Source organism: Morone saxatilis, unplaced genomic scaffold (assembly GCF_004916995.1).
Source record: "Morone saxatilis isolate NCDOM2014 unplaced genomic scaffold, NCSU_SB_2.0 Contig4, whole genome shotgun sequence".
Taxonomy (NCBI): domain Eukaryota; kingdom Metazoa; phylum Chordata; class Actinopteri; family Moronidae; genus Morone; species Morone saxatilis.
In genome coordinates, this window is record NW_023339984.1 from 8,348,256 (window position 1) to 8,359,782 (window position 11,527).

The following is an 11,527-nucleotide window of genomic DNA, read 5'->3' on the forward strand; positions in this document are numbered from 1 at the left end:
AATGATTCTCTGGTGATCTTTGGGAAATCTACGTACAGATTTTTAATTAGTCATGTTTGGAAGTAGGATTCGGAGGATCTCTACATTTACTGTGGTACTGCCTATATTTTTAAATGACAGTGAGACTGTACTTCAGCTGGCTGTGAAATACCATTAATAAATGATATGCTGTGGATACTAGTCTCACTGATCCTACCACAATAGTTGGACTATTTCATATTCGATATGAAGAATTTCTTTTTTATCTTGAGGGACCTTAGAGATTTTTTCTATAAAACTATATAAAGAGTTTGTTCAAAACTAAACCCTGTTTAAATACAACTTTTAAAACTGTATAATACCCTCAAACTCCAACTTGTTTGCTCTTTTCTTCTCAGCAAAACAAAACCCGGGTGCCCATCATGGTGTGGAAAGGAAATGTTGTTCACGGTGACCTCCAAGTGACTGCTGGAATGGCTTTAAGGTATGAATATAAACATGTGAATCTAAAGCTGCTGGGAAAACTGCATCCGCAGGTAAAACTAAGCTAAGACTTCATCAAAATATTCTTGTAAGGAACATTTTTGCCAGCCTTTCTTTTTTCTCATTACTGACCTGAAAGTATAGTAAGAGAGAAAGCTTTGCATCACTGTTAAAAAAAAAAAAAGAGAGATGGGAAAGTGTCTGGAATTATAAGCATGTCTGGGTTGAAAACTGAGAGAATGAATGTTATCTTGAGGTCAGAGGCGGCTGATCTGACAAAGAATACAACAAACTGCCACTCGAGTTCACTTTACTGCTACTTTCTTTTTTGTTTTTTTTTTCCAAACGCTTTGATTCGCTCTACCCTTTCCCATGGTGGACGTCCCTTGGATAGCAACCGAGTAGGTCTAATTGATTTCTCTTGTTCATGTCGGTTAGAGGCAGCAGCATCGAACTGTGCAGAGTACCCTGGCTCCAGCTTGCCTGAATTATTCCTCTCTGTTTTCTTCTTTGCCTCCATATCCCAGTGGACTGTAATGCCAATACTCAACATACCAGTGCCCTCTGAAATCTTTCAGGGCGTCAGATAGCAGAGGAATGCAACAGCAATGTATGTATGTGACGTGATAAAATGTCCACACCGTGATGCAGTACATGTGGCATACAAAAAGGTCAGGATGTAAGATCATGCTGTCATTTGCTCTTTCAAAACCTAACCAAGTCATTATCTAAGCTAGCACCTATCGCATCAGAATAACTACCAGTTAACATGCCAGGGGTGAAGATGATATTGGCAGTGCCTGTACAGCACTGCAATAAATACTACAGCAGTTAATGAATATTCATATTTCTTTGAGTGCCTCATATAGCTTTTAATTCAACTTTATAAATACTTTACATACAGCTATAGTTAGTGTTGCTGTTGTAGTGGATTGTATTATACAGTGCCCACGATACAGTGTCCAGCCCAGTGTACATGTTAGTTCAGGCAGGGATTCATGCTCAGGGCAGCACATCCATAACATTCTCCTCTTGTCTTCGTCTTTTGTCAGTATCCATCAGGTTTGTGAGTTCTTGTCATATTAGAGCAAAGAGAAAGCAACGTTGTTGTTGTTTTTTTTTTCAACTGCACAATACGGATTTTAGACAATAACAATACAGTATGTCAAGCAGGGGAGAAAAACATCCGCCATAGCCTTCACTGCTGGGACAAATTCGAAATCATGCATTGTTGAGCCTGGGCTAGAACCCTGTTACTATGAGAGAGAAGTTCAGTAACAGGACATAATAGAGTACGATAAAGCATGGCCACGTTTGTCACTTTGTCATGGGTTCAAGGTAAAGACAGCCAAGCCTGAATGAAAGCAGTGCCCTGATAAATGAAACAACCACTTATATAACTTCAACTACCATCCATTCTAATGGACAGTACACTTATAAAGACTACTGCACCGCCAACATCATATGATTATTTCAAATGTCATAGCGACATGTTCCAATATTACAGGATTTGCCCTGCAGCATTGCGGTGCCGTTAGAAACTGATGGCAATTTAAACCACACAATTGCCATTTGTGAAATATTTTGGCACTCGCCAGCAGGTGAATTTCTTTTACTGCATTAACAGTGATGCAAGGAAGACCAAGAGACAATATGCTCCAAATCAAATTACATGATCAAACTGACATCATATTTGCTGCCAGACATGAAGCCTACTGTGCAGTAACAGAGCCGCTGAGATCTAGCTGTACTTTACATGTGCTTTATGAAGAGAACTGTGATCTTTCTTATCCTGATAGTATATTGTAAACTTAAAGCAACAATGATTTTGGTCTAGATTAATATTGTACTTTAAATGTAATAATTTTAAAGTCAATCTATGTAACTTAAGAAACACCTTTTTTCTTTTACAAATTTTAAAAGTTTAGTTGCACTCATGCTGGTATTACCAACAACTTAGCAAACTAGATATCAGCTGACTTACTCAATCATCTATCATTTTCATTTATCACCCTTTTCTGCTTGTCCTTTTTGACATGCTGTTCAAGGAGCTTTTAGTCGTGTTGAAACATTACAAAGAAACATTTCATCTGTATCACTTGTTTTTTGCAGCAACTATATCCTGATCATCTCTAGTGAGTGAGTTTTAATAGTTACTTGATACTAACTTTAGTAGTAGCATTAAGCTTTTTAAATAAAGTGTGACTAGGGTATATAAAGAAAATGTCTCTTAATCAGATTACATGGGCAGCCTGCAATGGTTCCTCCGACTCTATCACATACATCAGGATTATTAAAGCACTGATGTCTCCTGCAGAAAGCAAAAGTTGTTGTTTAAGAACTTAATGAGTGTCTGATTTATGACTGGAGCCATGTGCCTGATAAATAAACAGCACAGGTGAGAGGCTTTCATCTCACGCAGCATTTTGTAATCAACAAAAGACATTATATTTAAGATTGTCTTTGCGTGCATGGCCCTGGGTATAAATATGTGTCTGTGTGCGTACGTGGGTGTTGATGTGAATTCAATGAATCATTCTTCTTTAGCTGTTTACAGTTATGTGCATGAAATGGCTGATGGAAAATACATGTGCATCTATCAAATTATAAATCTCCAAACATTTAGTTTCTGTATTTAAACGTCATCAAGGAAGCACAAAAGGAAAACACACGTTGTCTTAAGATGAATATGTCCCTGTAATACAAACCTGCGCTGTTAACATTTTGCAGAGACACGTGACTGGTTACATGTACGGTTATGTGACGCGCATGCTTACATAGCTTTCTGAGGAGTGTTTAGTATTGTCATACCCCTGCCGTAGAATCAGAATGAGATGGTATCTTGTGCAATGCAGCCAAGTGAGTCTTGGCTGCATGGGATGAGAAAGAGATGAGAAACTTTGGCAGCTAATGCATCAGCTCGCTCAAAATGAAGCCCAGCCTCATCCAAGAGCATTAAGATGTGGATAAATAAATAAAACATTGCCACCATGAGAGGAGAGGCAATGTGACAGCGGGATTTTTTTTTTCTGCTTTCATGTTGGCAGGCACAGACATTTTATTTTGGGATGAATCAAAATTTCCTGAAAACGCCTGTGTCAGGTGTATCTAATTATCTGACAGCGCATCCTCATTATAAAACGGCCCCTGGGAGCCGGCTACTCGGCTTGCCGAGCCTTGGACCGCAATCAAGGTGTTCCTCGCAGTGAAAACACAGGGGTAATATAGCCTCTTCTCTTCAATATTTCTACTGCTTTCACATTTTTTTTTACTGAGAACTGGGCAATATTTGCTCTTTTCTCACACCGTGCACCCCTGTATTCCCTCTAAAACATCGTATAAAAATATAGACGGTAGTTTCAACAAGGACAAACTGTATGCAGTGTGCGACATCCAACAAACATGTATCTATAGTACGACTTTCTGAGAAATACGCAATGCAAAAGAAGAAAAAAAAAACAGCTCTAAATTTATTAGCAGCTGTTATGACAGCCCCTTGCCATCTCAGCCATGCCCCGATTATGTCACCTGGATGAAGTTTATAAACCATAATTACAGCTTACTGCTGTTCCTCTCCAGGGAGGTGCAGCAGGCTGAAGAAAAGTGGGTGTGTTGTCAACATGGTTGCACTAGAGCAACCTGTGTTAAAGCATAATTAATCAGGGAAAAAGATTTGCAGAAATGAAGCTATCTAACGGCTGGCCGTGGCTCTCGGGTGGGGGGTGGGGGGGTCACTGTGGAGGCGCTTGTGCAACTGTGAGCAAGCAGACCTGTCTTCCCCGCTTACTACTTCTAACCGTTGCTCAAATCTCATCCAGCAGTGATTGATGCGGGCCTGTGAGTAGTTTTGGGAGGATCACTCAGGAAATTTGCAGGATGTTGCTAGTTTATAAAATGGCAGTGCTGCTGTGGGGTAAAGGACGGCGGGGCACATTCTTACCTGGGACTAATCCTTGAAAGCTTTTGCAAGACATTCACGGCCTGACGAGGAATGATTCAAATCCACTTTTGTGCTCAAACTGTCTTAACACGTGGGGATAACTAGCTTAAAGGACTGCTGTATTCCAATATTTCATCATGTTGCAATTTATTTTGCAAGCAATTGAAAGAGGAGGAGGATGTGTATTTGTCTAGTGTTGGTGTTCCTCTTGGATTTGTTTTTCACATTAGTGCTGACAGTATCATATTTAAATATGCATTGTTTATTATAGATACATAATCAGATTGTCCACAGTGCTTCTATATTCCTTAATGCATTGCAATTCAAGATAGATAGATAGATAGATAGATAGATAGATAGATAGATAGATAGCTGTGCTAATAAGCTCAGCATCAGCAAATTTCTCATCCCAGGGCGACATTAATGAAGCAACGCTAAAGCCAGCCTTAATCACAGTCCAGAAAGGATACCCCTGTCTCAATAACACTGACCTCACAGCACAAAAACAACTTAATATTATAAACATCAGCAGTTATCATAACTGAAAACTAGCTGAAGTAGATTATTAAGCCATGTGAGGGTGTTCTTAGGTGTTAAATTCCTACTGCCCTCATGTCATAGCTTCCTGTCGTTGCCTGTTTCCCATTTAGTTCTTTTTGAAATGCAACAGTAGCCTATCTCTTGCACTGCCTCATGACTGGCAGACCGTAATGCTATTACCTCTCCTCAATGGTCATGCTCACTTAGCCCTCTGTCACTCTACACTAGCCAGGGAAGACACATCTCTCTGGCTGTGTGAGCTGTCCTTGCCCTCATTTGCGATTGCTTCTCCTCGGCTTGGCTCGCTACAAAATACTGAGGCACACAAACTTTTCAGTTCATTATCTTGCCTTTTAGAAGCTTTCCACTTTTTTTTTTGCTTCTCGGGGCTGCAAAGTATGACTGCAAATCACGGGTAATTGGCTATATATGAATCACTTGTCAGTAGTCTGACAAATACTCTTTAACGCAGAGAAAAGGGTTTTATAAATCATGGAATTTGGTAACTTCCAAATATAGCTGGCAGTGATGTGAGGGGGATAAACATAAAAAAACATGGGCCCTCTGCTGACACTCTACTGCGCATGATCCACCGTCAATCACCAGTCAAATCTGACATCAAAGCCTGTCAGATAACAGCAGCAAAATGGGTAAACTAGGTGAGTCACAGCCCACCCACCGTCTATATCACCTGAGTCAGGAGCCCTTGGGCGCGCACTCACGCACGCACGCGCTGGCACATACATCCGAACCAAAGACAACCACAGTTTTCCAATTCAAACATCTAACCAAACTTTCCCAACACGTCCTGGAACTGACACACGCAAATATCCCACACGCTTGAAATTGCGTCGTGCGTTCCTTGCGCATCCGGCGGGGCAGACCGCCGTGTCTTTGGGGCAAAGATGGCTCTGCACAGTGTCTGTTATAAATCATGACGATTAAAAAAAATCTGTAAATATCTCGCCACCATCTGGAGTGGAACGGCGAGCAAGCAGACCGGTGCGCGTTGTGCGCTACATTATCCATAACACGGCTTCCAGATATGCAAAAATATGCGCCCTGGGCACCTACTCACATCGCAGCACGACTCAGAACTTGGAGTATACACCCAAGCCAACACTTAATTCCACACATAAAAGCATGACAAGCCGCTTTAAAACTGCAATTCACAGAATTAGAAGATGCAGAAAAAAACTTACTATGAACCCAGGCGGTAGAATGCAAAGCCCCGGGAACTGTAATTAAAATAGAAGAATGGAAAAATGAAGGCTTGTTTATTTTTTTCCCACAAAAATAAACTCAGTGAGGTAAACAGCTGCATGCATTCTTAAATCATTAAGCTTTATATATATATATATAGAGAGAGAGAGAGAGGATCGAAATGTCCACTTACCGGAGCTGTCCGAATAAATTCCTTAGGAAATTCCAGAGGAGTCCCTTCTTTCTTCTCTCAAAGTCAGAAAACAGCAATGCTTTTCTTATTCCAAAAACAGGCCCGTGGTTGAACTGAAAGAGAGAAGAGACCAAACAGCCACAACAAATTCCATTAGAACCGGGAGCTCCCCCCACCACCACCACCCAAAAAGTGTTGACATAACATCTGTGAAGAGCAGCAAACAAAAAAAAGAGGCAACTCGTAATAAATTGGCGGAATGGACAGATGGTACCTGCTCTCTTTATCACTGTCGACAAAGACAATGAGAGCGGCAATAAGACGGGCAGAAAACTGAGAGAGAGCTGAGCTTTTCTTAGGAAACGCAGCCCCGGCGTGCTGTCAGATTATACCGGCGCACACACCACACACACACACACAGAGACACACACACACAAACTCTCACTGCTCCCGGCGACGGCTGGAGAGAGAGAGGGGAGGAAAGGAAGAGACCGGAGACGGCGGGGATGCTGCGCTCAGAGCTGCACTTCACTGCCCGGCCGCTTGAGGCCAGAGGAGCAGCTCACACCGGGATGTTTCCCACCGTGCCGAATTTAACAGTCCAATTGTCCTCCAGTGAGGTGCTGGAGGCAGATATGCTCATTAGGTTTTTTTTTTTTTTTAAACAATCTTAATATTGATGTTAAAAAATATCATCTGCCATCACTACTTATTTATCATTATCTGCACCTGGCAGCTTGCACATCGACAGCTCTAAATGGTAGCTCAATTACAGCCTTAAACCTCGACAGCCTGAATCATACAGTGGTGGAATGTAACATATGTTAAAGTACTGAGCCTAAGTGCAAATTTTAGGGTACTTCTACTTTACTTGAGTATTTCTGTTTGATGCTACTTTATATCTGGACTTCTCCACGATTAAGGTGGACATAGTGCACTTTTTGCTGCACTATTTGACAGCTTCAGTTAGGCTACTCTACAATCAAGGTGTTATATAAAACATATCATGAGCTGCTACAGGTCAAACTCGGCAGTGCATAAAATAGGCTATTCAAAAATCCACTTCAACCAAAAACATCTTTAGAATCCTATTTGCACTTTAATGCATCAGTAATAATAATCTAATTATATAGGCCTAATATAAAATAATATAACACTCACAAAAAAGTTCACCTTTTCTGAATTATATTACTTTATGTACCTTTTGCTAATATTTAGCCTATTTAAAGGTTCTATATGTAACTTTCAGATGCCATGATGATAACTTAACAGCCTTAAAGGTCCAGCGTGTAACAATTACATGTTTTCATTAATGTCTAATCACCTGAATATATGACTTGTTATGTCTTTGTTATGTTAGAATGAGCCTTTTATATTTACAGAAGCCGCTGGTCGCCTTCCGTGGATTCCGCCATGTTTCTACTGTAGCCCTGAAGAGACAAACCAAACACTGACTCTAGATAGGGGGTGTTTTTTTGCACTTTTCACAGCCACCGTAGTTTCTCCTCACTAAATCCTACACACTGAACCTTTAAGTGCCTTTAAGTTAAGTCATCATCATGGCCTGTTAAGTGAACTGTAGTTCAGGGCGCTGTTGCTCACAACAAGATGCTACTTGACTACTTGCTTGTTAGTCAAGATAGTATTTTGCTAGCGATAAAGTTAGCAAGCAAGCAAGCTGAAGTTAGCGAGCCAACCAGCTGCAAACCAGCCCCACTGAATCATGTCCCGCAACACCCCCCCTGACATAGGAACCCTCAAACAGCAAGCCAATTTAGCTCGCTAACGATTCGTCCATGTAAGCAAGCAAGCTACTGTTAGCCAACTAAACCCACAATATCACAATATTTTTCACAAGCTTTACAGTAATGTTAGCTTTCACCTTTGTCTTTGTGTTGAACTCTGATGCTGTGTCTCAATTCGAATACTTTCATAATTACACTAATTATTTGGAGTACATAAGTGCGTTCACACTGTCGAGTGTGACAAAAAGCAGTGCACTGCAAGTATCCGGACGGTGCACTCATAACGGTCAAAAAGTGTGGAGCGCTGGACACTGACACTTAGTGGTCGCCATTTTCGCTACGTAGCAGAGAATCTGTAATTTCCACCTTGCAAGAAACAGGGGGCATACAGGCAATAAAAAGTAGCAGCAGGTTCATTTGATATTGTAAAGTATTCCAGTGAAAAATAAGCCAGTATTGGCACTAATGCTCTGTCTGGCTTTAAATCGGCGTAGAAGAAGCAGTTGATGCTGTAGAATGTTGCAATCATAAGTTTGCTTGATTTAGGACAACACTACGCTGCCAAAATTACCGCACAATGCAAGTAAGTAGGTAGTGTGCATAGTGTAGGCTACTGCGCCCACAGTCTTAAAGGGGGAGAGTTTCATAAGAGTGGGTAGGGAGGCTTGGTTGGTGACTAAAGCTGCCACCATATACGTCACCAGCCTTCATCTTAAAAAATTGTTTTGAGGGTTTAGTTACTCGCATATATGCATATATTTTACCAGACCAAATATTCTGTAGTCATATTTATAAAGTAAATTGGGTAAAAGAGGGGGAAAACTCTGATATTGGTTACTGTATGTCTGTGATAGTCGTACTGGTTTGAACATTTGGAGAGCTTCCTAAAAAGAGAGACTCTGGTTTGGAAGTTCACCTGAGGTGAAAATGAATGCAGTATAGGCATATTCACAGAGGACATTTTGACATGTCACAGTAGGGAAAGTGCATAAATAAAAAACAATTGGCTGAATTCCATTTAGCTGGTTGAGTTCCAGGTCCTGTGATTGTGTATGCTGGCTTACTGTCACACAGGGACACTTGAAAAGAATCATTATTATTGTTGATGTTATTAGTAACACCTGTGCTTTTTCTTACTTTAACAACTCATAATGTCTGCTGTGACAGTTTATGTTGGTTTTGTACAGTTTAAACAAACCAGATATAACATGTTTTTAGTGAGCTTCATGGGTGATGGGCCAGACTAGCTGTTTCACTTTGCTTCCTGTCTTTATGCTAAGCTAAGCTAACCAATTGGTGGCGGTAGTGTCATATATACGCATAGACAGGAGAGTGGTATCTCCCCATCGAATTGTCTGCAAGAAAGCAAGCATATTTTCCAAAATGTCACACTATTACTTTAATGTAATTACATGGCATTTACTTTAGTGCCACCCCCAGGCTAAATATTACAGTCTTGCTTTCTTGGTGGTATCTAGGACTAGTGGCAAAATGGTCTCTTCAGTATTCTTCCATTCAACCACTAGTATAAATACAGACTAGTCTTGTTAGTCTTTCACCTAAATACAAACTCAAGATGTCTTGTGGTTTATGTACCTAATTTGACGAAATGGCAGTGTAGTAGTGACCAACTGCTTATTTGTTGTCGGTGGCTCCAACTTATGTGTGGGTGACATTGTAAAATGATAAAGCTTTCTTTTTCCACATAAAATATTTTCAGGTAGGCTAGATAAACTCTCTTACAGCTTTAAAAGCTTGAAATATCCATCCAGGATATCACAGATTGGTTAGAAGTACTGTGTGAGGACTACCACTGTAGACAAATTCTCGGATGAAAGATAGGAGATAAGATAATATTTACTCGCTGATTGAAAATAGTAGCATTTATTGAACATTCATAAGTCATTACTATATTTCACAGACTCTGCAGATGATTCAGATTTGGGCCAGGTCAGGACTGTATTTGAGTCAGTTGAAAGATACATTTTGTGATGACTACTGTGAGCTCTTCCATTAATGTTGCACAGAGATCCATTTGTACCTATAATCGTGCCATTTTGGGGCAACCCTTGAGCTCAAGAGCAGCTGTCCAGTGAGAGACAGTCACTGTAGGGAAATGAGAAACTGATCACCAGGCAATGCTTTCCTTATGATAAACAAGATCATGGGGATAATACATGACTCACTGGCACAGCCACTGGCCTGGACTTCCTGACACATTCTCCATCCATCATCTTCTGTACAGCTGCCTAGAGGTTCTTTGAATTGGTCTTTCTTGGCTCAAGAGAACAGCTTCGCTGTTTCCAGTGCGGCTTTTACTGTGATCTTGTCGTGCGGAGGAGAAATATTACACCTTTCTTTAGTTTGTGTGAGTACTTTCTGTGTTACAGACTTAGCCTGCGATTCCAATACCATGGGTCAGGTGGCACTTAAAGGCTTGGATATTAACAAGAATTGGGGAAGTATCACCTGATAATTTTGCCTGTGTGACTGCCACATGTGAAAGACTTCTTAATGGAAATGTAGGCTGTCCAGGCCAATTCATGAGTGAATGCATTAGTAAAATCATTACTTTTTAAAAAAAAATTCTTAAATGCAGAAAATACATGAACCACTTTGGTCAAGCACAATAAATGTAAAAAAGGATGATAAGAAGACACCATTCTACCTACTGTAAGAATTTATAAAATAATATGCCAAACAGTAATGAGCAAGGCGAAGCACGTCACTGACATACAAAATATGAAATACTGGCACAGAAAAAATGACTGCACAGGTGTGTAATTGTGCTGGGGGGATGTGTGACTGTTTAGGATTGTCTTGGAGATGCAAGCAGGTGGAAGAGGTTTGTTCAGGAAAGATGCTGCAGAGATTCCATGTAGTCGAGGTGGCAGTTGACCTGTGCTGACTTTGAGAAGACAGTTTTGTGACGAGGACACTGCTGAGGTGTGTGGGGTCAGTACAAACCTTGCCAGCTTTTCTCATCTTTGATTGATGGTGGTTTACAGAAGGCACTTCCCAGCGACTCTGCTGTCTTACACACTGTCCTTCCTGTCGGGAGGCTGGTAACCTATAAACTGGTGTTTAAAGGAAAACCTAGCTGAGTTAACTTTCTGTGGAGCAATTTGTGTTGAGGAGGAGCTGACCCTCAAACATTATCCTGGAGTCAAGCTGTTTGGAGGAGTCTAGCTGTTTGAAGGCATTTTTTTTCATTATTGACTAAGCGGTGTGCCCTGTAAGCCAAATATAGAGGATATAAAAAGATGGTTACAAATTGTTTCAAACATGGGCCAGTTTCAGCCCTTTTTTTCCTCTTAGAAAACTGATTTAAGGGACTTTAAAGGTTACTGTCTGGACAGAGTTGTAGTACTTTCTCAGGCTGCTCGCTGACTGCATGGGTTGGGTTTGAACCTACAATAAAAAACAAACTGTTAAGTATTACTT

The 11,527-nt window shown here is 40.7% G+C and overlaps 1 protein-coding gene across 20 annotated transcripts in view; it reads right to left on the reverse strand.

Moving 5' to 3' along the window:
• LOC118337894 (receptor-type tyrosine-protein phosphatase delta) overlaps positions 1 to 6,758 on the reverse strand; it is a gene marked incomplete at its 5' end in the record, with an annotated part of 344,600 nt that extends 337,842 nt beyond the window's left edge. For all 20 annotated transcript variants that reach the window (XM_035675051.1, XM_035675039.1, XM_035675038.1 and 17 more), the window contains 3 exon segments: positions 6,145 to 6,180; positions 6,339 to 6,451; positions 6,613 to 6,758.
• Between the last annotated feature and the right edge of the window lie 4,769 nt (positions 6,759 to 11,527).